The sequence below is a fragment of the Zalophus californianus genome, chromosome 6 (genome assembly GCF_009762305.2).
Source record: "Zalophus californianus isolate mZalCal1 chromosome 6, mZalCal1.pri.v2, whole genome shotgun sequence".
In the NCBI taxonomy this organism is placed as follows: Eukaryota; Metazoa; Chordata; class Mammalia; order Carnivora; family Otariidae; genus Zalophus; species Zalophus californianus.
The window spans coordinates 94,092,605-94,107,296 of NC_045600.1; positions in this window are offsets into that span (position 1 = coordinate 94,092,605).

The following is a 14,692-nucleotide window of genomic DNA, read 5'->3' on the forward strand; positions in this document are numbered from 1 at the left end:
ATTAACAATGAATATTTCTCTAAAGAATCAGTCTAGGAACTCACAAAATAAAAAGATGTAAAATATTGCAGCATGTACCTAAAATGTGGGGAGGAGAGGAGTAAAGAATGTGTTCAAACTTAAATGACCATCAACCCAATATAGACTGCTATATGTAGAGGAGGTTATATACAAACCTAATGGTAACTATATATCAGAAACCACTAATAAATATGCAAAAAAAGAGAAAGAAGTCCAAATATATCACTAAAGGAAATCACCAAACCATAAAGAGAAAAAGACAAGAAAGGATCACAGAAAATCTTCAGAAATAACTGCAACACAGACAATAAAATGACAATAAATACATATCTATCAATAATTACTTTGAATGTAAATGGACTAAAACTTACAATCAAAAGACATAGGGTGACAGAATGGATTAAAAAACAAGACCCATCTATGTGCTATCTACAAGAGACTCATTTTAGACCTAAAACACCTGCAGATTGAAAATGGGGAGATGATGAAACATCTGTCATGCAAATTGAATATTAAAAGAAAGCCAGAGTAGCAATACTTATGTCAGACAAATAGATTTTTTTAGAGAGAGAGAGAAAAGAGAGAGGGAAGGGGGAAGGGCAGAGAGGGAGAGAGAGAATCCCAGGCAAGCTCCACGCTCAGTGTGGAGCCTGACATGGGGCTCAATCCCATGACCCTGATATCATGACTTGAACAGAAACCAAGAGTTGGATGCCCAACCCACTGAGCCACCCAGGCACCCCCAGACAAATAGACTTCAAAACAAAGACTGTAACAAGAGACAAAGAAGGGCACTATATAATAATGAAGAGGACAATCCAACAAGAAGATACAACATGTAAATATTTATGCACCCAACATAAGAGAATGCAAATACATAAAACAATACCAAATATAAAGAAACTAATTGATAATAATACAATAATGGTAGGGAATTTTAACACCCCACTTACATCAGTGGACAGATCATCCAAACAGAAACAATGGAAACAAGGAAACAATGGCTTTGAATGACACATTGGAACAGATGGATTTAACAGACGTATTTAGAATATTACATCCTAAAACAGCAGAATATACATTCTTTTAAGCACACATGGAACATCTCCAGAATAGATCCCATATTAGTCCGCAAAACAAGCCTCAACAAATTCAAGAGGATCAAAGTCATACCATGTACCTTTTCTGACCATAACACTATGAAACTAGAATTCAGCCACAAGAAAAAGTCTGGGAAGATTATAAATACATGGAGGTTAAATAACATGCTATTAAACAATGAATGGGTCAACCAGGAAATAAAAGTAGGAATAAAAAAGGACATGGAAACAAAAGAAAATGAAAAAAAAATGACATTCTAAAACCTCTGGGATGCAGCAAAAGTGGTTCTAAGATGGATGTTTATAGCAATGCAGGCCTACCTCAAGAAGCAAGAAAAATCTCAAATAAACACAAGGTTACACCTAAAGGAGCTAGAAAAAGAACAAACAAAACCTACAACCAGTAGAAGGAAGGAAATAATAAAGATTAGAGCAGAAATAAATGATACAGAAATGAATACAACAATAGAACAGATCAATGAAAACAGGAGCTGATTCTTTGAGAAAAGCAATAAATTGATAAACCATTAGCCAGACTTATTAAGAAAAAAAAGTATCAAAGAAATAATATCACAAATGAGAGAGGAGAAATAACCACCAACATTATAGAGATACAAACAATTTTAAGAAAATATTATGAAAAACTATATCCCAACAAATTAGACAACCTAGAAGAAACAGTTAAATTCTCAAAAACATATAATCTACCAAAACTGAAACAGGAATAAATAAAAAACATGAACAGACAAATAACCTGCAAAGAAATTGAATCAGTAATCAAAAAACTCCCAATAAACAGAAATCCAAGACCAGATGGCTTCACAGGCAAATTCTACCAATTTGCCTGTTAAAGAAGAGTTAATATCTATTCTTCTCAAACTGTTCCAAAAAAAACAGAAAAGGAAGGAAGACTTCTAAATTCTTTCTATAAGGCCACCGTTACCCTGATACCAAAACCAGATAAAGACACCACTAAAAAAGAGAACTGCAGGCCAATATCCCTGATGAACATAGATGCAGAAATCTTCCAACAAAATACTAGCAAACAGAATCCAACAATACATTAAAAAAATCATTCATCACAATCAAGTGGGATTTATTCCTGGGCTACAAGTATTCACAAGTCAATCAACATGACACATTACATCAGTAAGAGAAAGGATAAAACAATATGATCATTTCAATAGATGCAGAAAAAGTATTTGACAAAGTAAAACATCCATTCATGATAAACACCCTCAACAAAGTAGGTTTAGAGAGAACATACCTCAATATATAAAAAAGGCCATCTATGAAAAACCCATAGCTAACATTATCCTCATGGGTGAAAAACTGAGATCAGGACTGAGAGAAGGAGGTCCACTCTCACCACTTTTGTGTAACATAGTACTGGAAATCCTAGCCACAACAATCAGACAACATAAAGAAATAAAAAGCATCCACATTAGTAAGAAGAAGCAAAACTTTCATTATTTGCAGATGATGTGATACTGTATAGAGAAAACCTGAAAGACACCACCAAATAACTGCTAGAACTGGTAAACAAATTCAGTCAAGTCTCAGGATGCAAATCAATGTACAGAAATCTGTTGCATTTCTATACACCAATAGTGAAGCAGCAGAAAGAGAATTAAGAAAACAGTTCCATTTACAGTTACACCAAAAATAATGAGATACCTAGGAATAAACCTAACCAAAGAGGTGAAAAATCTGTACTCTGAAAACTATAAAACACTGATGAATGAAATTGAAGATGACAGGAAGAAATGGAAAGACATTCCATGCTCATGGTTTGGAAGAAGAAATCGTTAAAATGTCTGTACTACCCAAAGCAATCTACACATTTAATGCCATCTCTATCAAAATACCAACAGCATTTTTCACAGAACTAGAACAATCCTAAAATTTGTGTGGGACCACAAAAGACCCTGAATAGCCAAGGCAACCTTGAAAAGAAAAGCAAAGCTAGAGGCATCACAATTCTGGACTTACAAGCTGTAGTAATCAAAACAGTATAGTACTGGCACAAAAATAGACAAATAGATCAATGGAACACAATAGATAACCCAGAAATAAATCCACAACTATTAGTTTGATTAATCTTTGACAAAGTAGGAAAGAATATCCAATGGAAAAAAGTCCCTTCAACAAATGGTATTGGGAAGATTGGACAGCTATGTGCCAAAGAATGAAACTGGACCACTTTCTTACACCACACACAAAAATAAAGTGTATTACAGACCTAAATTAAAGACCTGAAACCAGAAAAATTCTAGAAGACAACACAGACAACAACTTATTTGACATTGGCCATAGCAATTCTTTTTAGATGTGTCTCTGAAGGCAAGGAAAACAAAAGCAAAAATAAACTATTGGGACTACATCAAAATAAAAAGCTTCTGCACAGTGAAGGAAACAATCAACTAAACTAAAAGGCAACCTACAAAATGGGAAAAGATATTCGCAAATTACATATGCGATAAAGGGTTAGTATCCAAAATATATAAAGAACTTATAAAACTCAACATCCAAAGACAAATAATCCAATTAAAAGTGGGCAGAAGACATGAACAGACATTTCTCCAATGAAGACATACAGATGGCCAACAGACACAGGAAAAGATGTTCATCATCCCTTACCGTCAGGGAAATGTAAATCAAAACTACAATGAGGGGAACCTGGGTGGCTCAGTTGGCTGAACATCTGACTCTTGGTTTCGCTCAGGTCATGATCTCAGGGTCCTGAGATGGACCCCTGTGTCAGGCTCTGCACTCAGCAGGGACTCTGCTTGAGATTCTCTCTCTCTTCCTCTGCCCCTCCCCTTGCTTGTACTTCTCTCTTTCAAATCAATCAATCAATCAATCAATCAATCAATCCTTCAAAAACTATAATGAGATATCACCTCACACCTGTGAGAAGGGCTAAAATCAACAACACAAGAAACAACGGTGTTGGCAAGGATGTGGAGAAAGGGGAACCCTCCTGCACTATTGGTGGGAATGCAAACTGGTGCAGCCCGTCTGGATAACAGTATGGAGGTTCCTTAAAAATATTAGAGGTAGTATTACCCTATGATCCAGCAATCATACTACTGGGTATTTACCCATAGAATACAAAAGCAGGCACATGGGTGGCTCAGTTGGTTAAGTGACTGACTCTTGATTTTGGCTCAGGTCATGATCTCAAAGTCATAAGATTGAGCCCCACGTCAGGCTCTGTGCTCAGCATGGAGTTTGCTTGAGATTCTCTTTCTCCCTCTCCCTTTGCCTCTCCCCCTGCTCACACACTCTATCTCCCTCTAAAATAAATAAATAAAAAATGTTTTTAAAAAAAGAATGAAAAAACACTAGTTTAAAGGGATACATGCACCCTGATGTTCATAGCAACATTATTTACAATAGTTAAGATATGGAACATATCGATTGATGAATGGATAAAGAAGATGTGCTATATATACGCAATGGAATATTATTCATCCATAAAAATGAAATCTTGCCATTTACAATGACTTGGATGGATCTAGAGACTATAATGTAAGCAAAGTAAGTCAGAGAAAAACAAATAGCAGATGTTTTTACTCATATGTGGAAATTAAGAAACAAAATAAGTGAGCAAATGGAAAAGAGAGACAGAGACAAATCAAGAAACAGAGTTTTAATTATAGAGAACAAACTGATTGTTATTAGAGGGGAGGGGTGTTGGGGGATGAGTAAAATAGGTGATGGGGATTAAGGAGTGCACTTGTCATGGTGAGCACTGGGTGTTGTATGGAATATAATTGAATCACTGTATTGTACACCTGAACTTAAAAGACAATACTGTATGTGACCTAATTGGAATTAAAATAAAAACTTTATAAAAAAATGGGCAAAAGGTAAGAACAGTTATTTCACTAAAGAAGATATATGAATGCCTAATAGGCACATAAAAAGATGTGCTTATCATTCCTCATTAGGGAAATGATTCATACACACTAGAATGGTTATAATAAGAAGAGAATAACAAATGTCAGTGAAGATGTGGAGAAATAGGAATCCTCATACCCTGTTAATGGGGATGTAAAATGGTTCATACACCATGATAACGGTTTGGCATTTTCTTAACAAGTTAAACATAAAAGTACTATATGGTTCAACAATTCTACTCCTAGGTATATACTCAAGAGAAATGAAAACATGTCCACACAAAGACTTGCACACAAATATTCATAGCAGTATTACCAGATAAGAACCCAACATTGAAAACAAGCTAAACATTCACCACCTGGTGAATGGATAAACAAAATGTGGAATACCCATACAATGGAATACTGCTTATTAATAAAAGATAATAAACTAACAATAAATACTACATCATGGATGAAAATCAAAACTATTATGGTAAGTGAAAGAAGCCAAATACAAGAGACCATGTATTAGATGTTTCTAGTTAGATGGAATGCCCAGAAAATGCAAATTTATAGAGACATAAAATAGGGGTTGCTTGGGTCTGGGGGTGGGAATGAGCATTAGCTACAAATGGGCTTGAGGGGTTTTATTAGGGGGATGGAAATGTTCTAAAACTAATTTGTGGTGATAGTTACCTCACTCAAGAGTTACTAAAAATCATTGAATTAGACAGCTGAAGGGAATGAATTTTATGATATATAAAATGTACCTCAATTAAAAACAATAGATTGTTTTACCATAGGTATATGGATAGAGAATGAGACATGTGGTTCTAGGTCTGGGAGGTGTTAGACTTTGGAACCACCTTAGGAAGTGGCTGCTTCTGTAAGAGGAAGGAACAGATGACAGAAAGCCAACATCCATAGTCTCTGATTTGAAATCCTGTCAACTAAATGCATCCAGAACCTCAGAAGTGATAAAATGATGGTAAAATTCACAAGCCAGTTTTGAATCCACGTAAAATTCAGAACCAAGATTAAACAGCTGTGAAAGTTATGATGACTGAACAGGATGTCAATATAAACCATGGACAGTGTAAAATTATAATGAGCACAAATCAGAGAGTTGGGCGGATGGGGAAAGTTAGGTTATTTTCTCACCTTTCCCAGCAAGAAGATAGTAATTACTGTGTAAAACTGAAAGGTGATAAAAAAAATTGATGGCTCCAAACCCTTAACCTGTAGAAGGTTCTTTAGAAGGTGATATGGAAACATTATTCAGAGTCTAGCAATTTCTTTGATTTCATTTCAGGTAATTTTTCTTTGATTAAAATCAAGCACAATTTATCCATATATTTATCTATTTGTCTATATATTAATGGTAATAATTTTCACTCAAGGTAAATAGATATTTCCTGGTGGCAAGATTTTAGAAGATTTTTAAAATTTAAAATGTTTTTCAGTATGGCTTGAGTTTTTTTGAAAAATAATGAGCAGGCATCATTTTTTAAAAGGTTATTACTTAAAAATATACACACAAAATTAAACAATATAAAAGTAACTTTTAAGGTTTAGAAAGGATTGTGATTCTTTTTTATTTAATCCTCAGGATTTGGTTGTATGTCTGTTATGAGATTTTTCCAAGTTTCTTCATACCACACTTAGTCTTTGTAGACTTAAATTTCTACTGTTAGATCTTGAGCTCTTTGAGAAGGAGCTACATCTTATTTATAGGACATAGGAGGTCCTAATTCATACCAATGTAGGTGCACTTCTTGTGTTGATTACTCCTGTGCTTTGACAATTATGGATAACACATTTAGACATCACATTTAACTGACAGCCTCTTTTGGATATTAAGCTGATTTTTCAATAACCCTGAAGGTCAGCAATCTTGTTAGCATTGCCCAGCTGTATATAACTCATAATTTAGGGTTTATAACTTATTTTTAGAGTATACAGGCAATATTTATTTTACCTCTGCCATTATAGCTATGTATCTTTGGGAAAATTATTTAACCAAAGCCTCAGTTTCTCCATTTGAAAAAGGGGGACAATAACAGGCCCTAACTCTTTAAATGTGTGGATCTCTGGAAAGTCTTGGAGTAGTTGTTGCTATATAATATGTCCTCAGAAACTACTAGTTGCTTTTCTTTGTGGAAGAGGAATTGGAGTATAAAGGAGCATTATTAGTCTGGAGGTCTGTGCTCTAGACCCAGCTCTGTCAGTCAGTATCTGGGCAACCTTGGGGAAACCATTTCTCTTTCCTGGGTTGTAGTTTCATCTTCTAAAATGAAAAGAATGGAGTAAATGACCCCAAAGGGCCTTCCTAAATCAGTCACTCTGAATTTATGATCAGGATAGTTAGTCTAGTTAGCTAATTAAAAGAAATTCAGTTTGAAAAATGATTGATTTAAATTATCTTGATTGTGTTTATTGCCCACAATAATGTATGCCCCAGAATAATCGTTCTCCCTTATTTTTTTGACAGCATAAACTTGGCCTAGAAACATATTTATTTTTCTCTGTTCCTTTTATCCTTCCTTCACCACCATCAGATTTTTCTGATTTGTCCATTTCATGTTCTAATCTTCTGAATTAGTAAGAAATTTTGTTACTCTAAACCTCTTTCCAATATGATTTACAACAGAATCCACCATATTGAACAATCCCCGATTGGAATAAGAAGATCCTTATAAACTCTGCCTTCTTACAGTGTATACATGGGACCTCATTCTGTAGATTTTCATTACTTCTTGTTGTGATTTTTTTATTATTAGTTTTTAACAAAACAGAAGGAGGAAGAGAAAATTGTTATCATCCCCTCGGGCATTTCTTAGTTATGGGAATGGAAGTTTAACTATTGGTGGAGAATCCATGGGAATTTGAAATAGTTTTACTGTTTATCCAAACTATCTCCTATCAAAAAAGGTAAACTTTGCTACTGATTTAATAACAGTTGTTCAACTCAATTATGTAAACACTTGGCACTTCTGATTCTTCTGGAGTATTATTGAATTTTACAAATGCCCTTTAGCATACTGAAGATAAAATTTATTCTGCCTACCTATTTAGAAGCATAATGTAATATGAAGGTAAGAAATGTTAGAAAAAGATTTTTCTCTGAGATATGTAAGCAGTCTTTTTTTTTAACCTTCAGTTATCAATTGCATGTATTGTGTAAAATAATGATTTTAGCCAAAATCAAGTCTGCTAAATTATTGCATGCTTTGGCGATAGTACCTGGTATTTGTAAAATTTGCTATATGTTGTTTAAATGGATGCGGATCTCACTCTACAGGAGTAAATTAAATACTGTGGTTACCTGACACGAGGTGAATTGTGTGGCATCTTTTCCTGAGATAAAGATACTGACATTTTTTAGTCTAGACTAGGAGCAAGGAAGGCCAGGCACATCGTCCACTCATCTGTATTTTTTTCTACAAAAATATTTTTAAGTGGAAAGATATACACTTATTTGCTTAGATTTGCTACCTAAACAAGAGTTCCAAAAATACAAACTCCTTTCTATAAATTTATCTTTGATCATTTGTTCATTTAATAAAGAGCAAGATTATCTTAGGTAGTTTTCCACCATTTCTGAAGAATGGCCATCCAGTTTGTTCCCAGTGACCAGAAATGTTCTCCATTCCTCCTCCTTGTTCTTGAGGACTAAAGCTGTCTTAATTCTTCTTCAATGAGCCTTGGTATTAGGGCAGTCTTGGAGAAAAGAAATTAAGAGCAGTTTATGTTATCTCTTTTTTCAATGACTTTGAATTGCCCTTCCTGAAACATACCCTGGCTTGGCTTTTTCTTTTGCTGTCTGGGTCTGAATTTACCCACTCTTGTTTCCTGGTGCCTGATTTCTCTGTATTACAGCCTGAATTTTTAAAGGAGCTTGGACATTATTATTATTGTTGTTGTTGGAATTTATAAGGCCATGATGTAGGTTTGCAGCCTGGCTATGCAGTTTTTTGTTTTTGTTTTTTTTCACTTTACAGATATTCTGAGCCAGGAGATCATATGTTAAATTGTGAAATCCTCTTAGGTTTAACTTTTAAATTTCTTTCTTGTGACTTTTAAATTCATGGTTTCCAATAGGATTGCATAACAGAATCATGTATGCAGATTTTCAAAGATACAAATAGTAAAACTTTCCCTTAAATTTACTGAATCAGAAACTCTGGGGTGAGGCTATATCTTAAGGATGTGACAAATGAGTTGGACTAATAAAATTCTTGCTCTTGGGAATGTGATTTAGAAAACACGGGCACTGAGGCAAAGCTGCCATAAATACTGTTGAAATAAGAGATTTGCTGTAGGAATTGGACCTTATGCAAGTGTGAGAGGAACTGGGAAAGTGAAGTCTGAAAGACAGAAGTTGGAGAGTCAGAGAAACAGTCATTAAGCAGTCCATTTGAAGCACTGGTTTGGGCAAACAAGCCAGGGCTTGCAGAGAAGTCAGAGAGAATAAGCACGTCTGGCTGTAGGGTGGGCTATGTAGGAGAAGTTTGTGGAGACATCTATGAAAATGTCACTCTGGGGAAGCTGTGGGTCCTCAGCCAAGTTCTTAGTAGTGAGACACTGTGATTGCTGTTGGTCAGCAGGGCCAGCAACTGGGAAGATGAGTTAGATGTGTTGCAAAAGAGAACAAAAACATGCTGGATCCCACTAGGCACTTCTGCTCGATGTCTGTGATGAATCTCCAAGATAATGGCTTCAACTTCACTTCTTCCTTCCAAATCTTATGCACATCCTTCCTTTGACCAACTCTTAACTTGCATTCACACAAAGGACGGGTTTCTGAGAACTGTAGCTTATAGCAAAGTTGTTATTATGCAGTGTATCACAGTGGTCCCACACCAAAGTTGTGGGGGAACAAGAACTATGACTATGGACAGGAACTGTGCCACCAGAGAGGGGAATGAAGAAGCAGAGGATCATGTTCTCAACAAGAGATGGCAAGAATGGCTGGTCCTCAGAGCTACCTTGGTTCTCAATGACTTTTCAGTTTCAGACTCTGTATATCCTTAGAGTTAATTTCCCATTTTCTGAAGTATTTGAGTGCATTATCTTGCAAACAAAAGAGTCTATTTATCTAAAACTTGTCTCCAAAATAAAATTGGATAAGCAGTAAAGGGCATCCAATTAGCTTCTCAAAGATTTGCCCTAACTGACTAGAAAATATATAATCAGGGTCTAACAGAGCATATTTGGCATATTGTTAGTACTCAAAAAGTATTTGTGGCATGAATGAACAAATGAATGAATGAATGAATGAATATAGGCCAAGGGTTGTTCTGCCAATTTTTGTATACCAATCAATAAAACTGTGTACGAGAACCTAATGCTTTAGACTCTCCATCAAGCTAAGTGGGTGCTGTGAGTTGATTTGTTAGGAATAGTAATTAACTTTGTCTAAGGCATTAGTTTCATTACCACATTACTTGGAATAATTGGGCTAACTGATTCTAGAGGCTTTATCTAGGATATTGTCAAGTTTGAGATGTCTTATCAAAGTCTTTTATTGAGATGGCTTTTTAACTCCAGTGTGATCAGTTTTCTTTTCTTTTTATGTGAAATTTTAATGCTTAATTAAGGATGCAGAATGTGAACCCACATAAGTATACCTACTTCTAGGTATGCTTGTTACATATTCTTACAGTTACCTGAAAGGAACAGACTTTGACCCTTTATATTTCACATATTCCCCTTTGTTATTCTGGTACATGAGAGTGTAGTGTAGAAAATGAGAGAGAAGTTATTCTGGTATATGAGAGAGAAGTGTAGAAAATGTCCCTGTCTGTAATGGTATGGAGAAAAATACTCTAGCTTCCATTTCTTCATTAAAGCCTTGGCAAAGGCTGGCTGGACTTGTAGAGAAATATGATCCCAAATATAAGGCTGAAAGAAAAATAGTCCAAAACCAAAATTTGAGGTTATGAGGGTTCAGAGCAAGACCAACTTTTCTGTCCTCACTCAGCTCTTGACCTGGGAGCTCAGTAGTGCATGATTTGTAAAGAGTCATATTAGACTATATGTGTCAGGACTGGTACAGGAAAGTTACCAAAAAACCCCTCAAATTTTACTCTGCATGGTGTATATTATTTCCAGGGGAGGATCTTAAAATGTCTTCTTCAAATTTTCCCTTGCAGTTGGGTGCCTCTTCATACAATTAAAAGTTGCTTCAAAAACCCTTTCATAAATGTTAACTCATTTGTATCTTACAGTATTAAAATATAAAGAACATTTAATTATAATTATTTTTCCCCAAATCAGACAAACAAAAATTTACACACATTTAATCAATCACAAAATTTTCTTGTGAGTGTAATAAATTCATGCATCATTTAATGTTCTCTTCATTTCTCCTCTGCTCCTATTCAGGGTTTGTTCCTTGTATCATAGTTGTGTATTCCAAGACTAATGGAGGAAGGCTGGAGGGAAAAGGGCAGGGTGTAAGGATTCCAGGGGTAATGTGTCCGCAAAGATTTTTCTCAGGTGGAGCAAGATTTGGGTTCCATGGAGTAAGGCTGGAATTGGAGGGATGGATATCCTAGGTCTCTTAATTTCTTTTTATTTTAGTTTTCCGGTGCCCTCTTTATTTCCAGTGTCCCCTTTTTCCTCCAGATTCACCATGGCTTGCTTGCTAATGTTTCTCCATATGGGACACGATAGTCTAGATGTGACTGGAGGCAGAAATCAGAGGGATTATTAGCAACTTTGATTATCTCCTGCAATTCTTTATATGTGGTAGACATCTAAAATTTTTCCCATGCCAAGATGATGGCCCATGTTGCACTTACAGTTACCCACGCTCTTAGAAAGGATATTTAAAGCAGGGAGAAGACTGCAAAGGCTTATGGGTGAAAGTCCTGGCATGTGCAGGGATGGAATTGATAATTGCTTTCAGCCTATTACAGACTTGTTGAGGAAATCTAATATGAATATTTGTTGAATATATCTAAAATGTCTTCATCCATACTGCTGACAAGAATATTGATACAGTAGGACCAAGGACATGGTCCTAGGCCCTATGGCATATTGTTAAAGATCCCTTTCTTCGTTGATTTTGATTCTGATCAGCTTTTTGAGAAAAGATGTTTGTTCAGATATGCTTCCCTAATTACACTGTCAGAACCCCTAACTTCTTTGTTTTTATAAAAGGATATATGAAAATCCATCATATATCATACCAAAATCAAGGCAGTAGTACTCTATACCTACCCTATGGCCCAGCAATTCCGCCCCTAGGTATTTATCCAAGAGAAATGAAAAAAAAAATGTTTACTAAAAGATCTATAGAAGAGTGTGCATAGAAAGTTTATTCATAATAGCCTGAAATTGGAAATGACCCATGTGTCCATTAATTACAAAGTGGATAAACAAACCATTGTATGTGCATACAATGGAATACTACTCAGCAATAAAAATAAACTATTGATATGTGCAATATGGATGAATCTCAAAAGCATACTGAATGAAAGAAGTCTTCTATAAAAGAGTATCTATTGTATGATTTAATTTACGGGAGTTCTAGAACAGTTAAAACTAATCTTATAGTGCAAAACAATCAAAACCGTGATTGCCTCTGGGAGTGCGTAGGATCCGGTATTGATTGGCAAGGGGCACAAGTAACTTTCTGAGATGATGGTCATGTTCTGTATCTTGACAGTGGTTGTTAGACAGGTATATGAGTAAACATGTCAATGTAACCAGCACCCTCATCAGGAAATGGAACATCACAGTGTACCTGATGCAGCTCCTTGTGCTTATTTCCAGTTACTACCTCCTAAGGGAAACAGTGTTCTGATTTTTAACACTGTCAGTAATAAGACTTGCCTGTTTTTGAATTTCGTAGTGCTGGGAAAGTAATGGAAGTTGAAATATTAGATCTTTTCTCCTAGCTTTTTCTTCTAGTTAAACTGAGTAAGATACCTCAATACTTAATGTATCAACTGGTTTAATGAATCAAGTTCTGTATACATGACCTCCGTGAAAAGTGAACAGTCCAGCCCACTGACCAACTGATCGTCCACACATCTGGGTCTTGGAACTATAGTTAAAATAACTGTTTGCCTGATTAAGATACCAACTCTTCATTCAGATATTTAGACTTTGGTTAGACACCCACTAAATGAGGCATGCAAGTGCAAAAGCATTCCAAACTGAGCAGATATAAAGAAATATTATCCTTTAGAACCCACTTGATCCTTTTTTTAAACCCAAGAAAACATAAATGCAACAATAGATCAATTTGACTGTAAATATTATCTAAGTATGTCCTTTAAAAGCCAAAGGAATGTCAGATACAATTTATTTTCCACCAGTGCAAGCTGAGACATTAAGTGGCAATTCTACTTCCATTAGCTAAATCTGGCAAATATGCAACTGTTTAAAGGCATTGTCGATAGCCATTGCACAATTAAGTATTTGTACTGATGCCTTATTAAATTACCTTTTCAAGTAGGCATAATAAACTAGGAGTTCACTGTACAGATTTTCATGGTGAAAGTCAGATCAGTATGGAATTTATTTAGAGAGAATTTAGTGCACTAAGTAATGAAGTAAATTTCATATGTCTTGCCGAAGTAAATCTTAATTTCCTTAAAACTTTTTTTTTGTTTTTAGGGTCAAGAAGCAGCAAAATAAAAATCCCTGCAAATATAATTGTCATGATTTATAACATTGATGAAACAACTTTATAATTCCAATTGTCTTTTTAATAACAAAATCTATTTTGTTTTTAACTGGGAGCATTGCCTTACACAGGAATTTCCAATCTTCAATAAAAAGCTTATACTTCTCTGCAGCTTTCAGGTTCCTACAGGGACTGAATGATAAATGAGTGAATGGGGAGGAGGCTGATTGAGGGAGGTCCTGGAGAAAGGATTGGAATGAGGAGGCTGTGGAGGAGATTGTTGAGCAACATCTAAAGAAGGCTTTGAGATCTAGGGAGATCCTAATCTTCTGGTTGAACCTTTCTGCATCTTGTCTGCAGAGCAGTGTTAACTAGAAAGGTCTTTATTTAGTAATGCATGGGTCTCCCTTTTTCTTTAGTAATCAGATATAGTTCTCATCACATAATTCTTAAGCAATGGCTATGTCTTTCTTGGTCTGGTATCACATTAGTTTCTATATAAAAATAATTTGACTCCCATTTTCTTCCTTCATCAACCACTCACTAAGCGTAATAAGGTTTGGGTCTTGGTTGGCCTTCAATTACTGAGTCTGCCAAACACCAAATTTTCTAGAACAATGATTTGTTCACAGAAAACACTTAGTGATTATTTCTAATTCAATCAGAATGAAATAAGTGAATTCTTGAATTCTCCTAAAATGTTAGATAAGAATATAGCATATATCAGTTATTTGGATACATGGCTAAATCTTCATAGTTTTCGTCTGGCTGTTTGATGTTACATGAGAATAGTCTCTGTGCCTTTTTTATTGCTCCAATTGCCCAGAAGAATACTTTTGCTTTCCAATTTGCCATAATGCAAAATATGATTTTGGGAATAGTTGCTCTAAAGAAACACTTCTATAAGATAAATCATGTTTGGGATATTTTAGGGGAGTTTTTTTCAAGGCATTATAATAAGTCTTTTGTACTGGAAAGAATCACTTCAATTTACCTCTCTGAATACCTTTCATTTTTCATTTATTGAAGGTGAGAGTATGTTT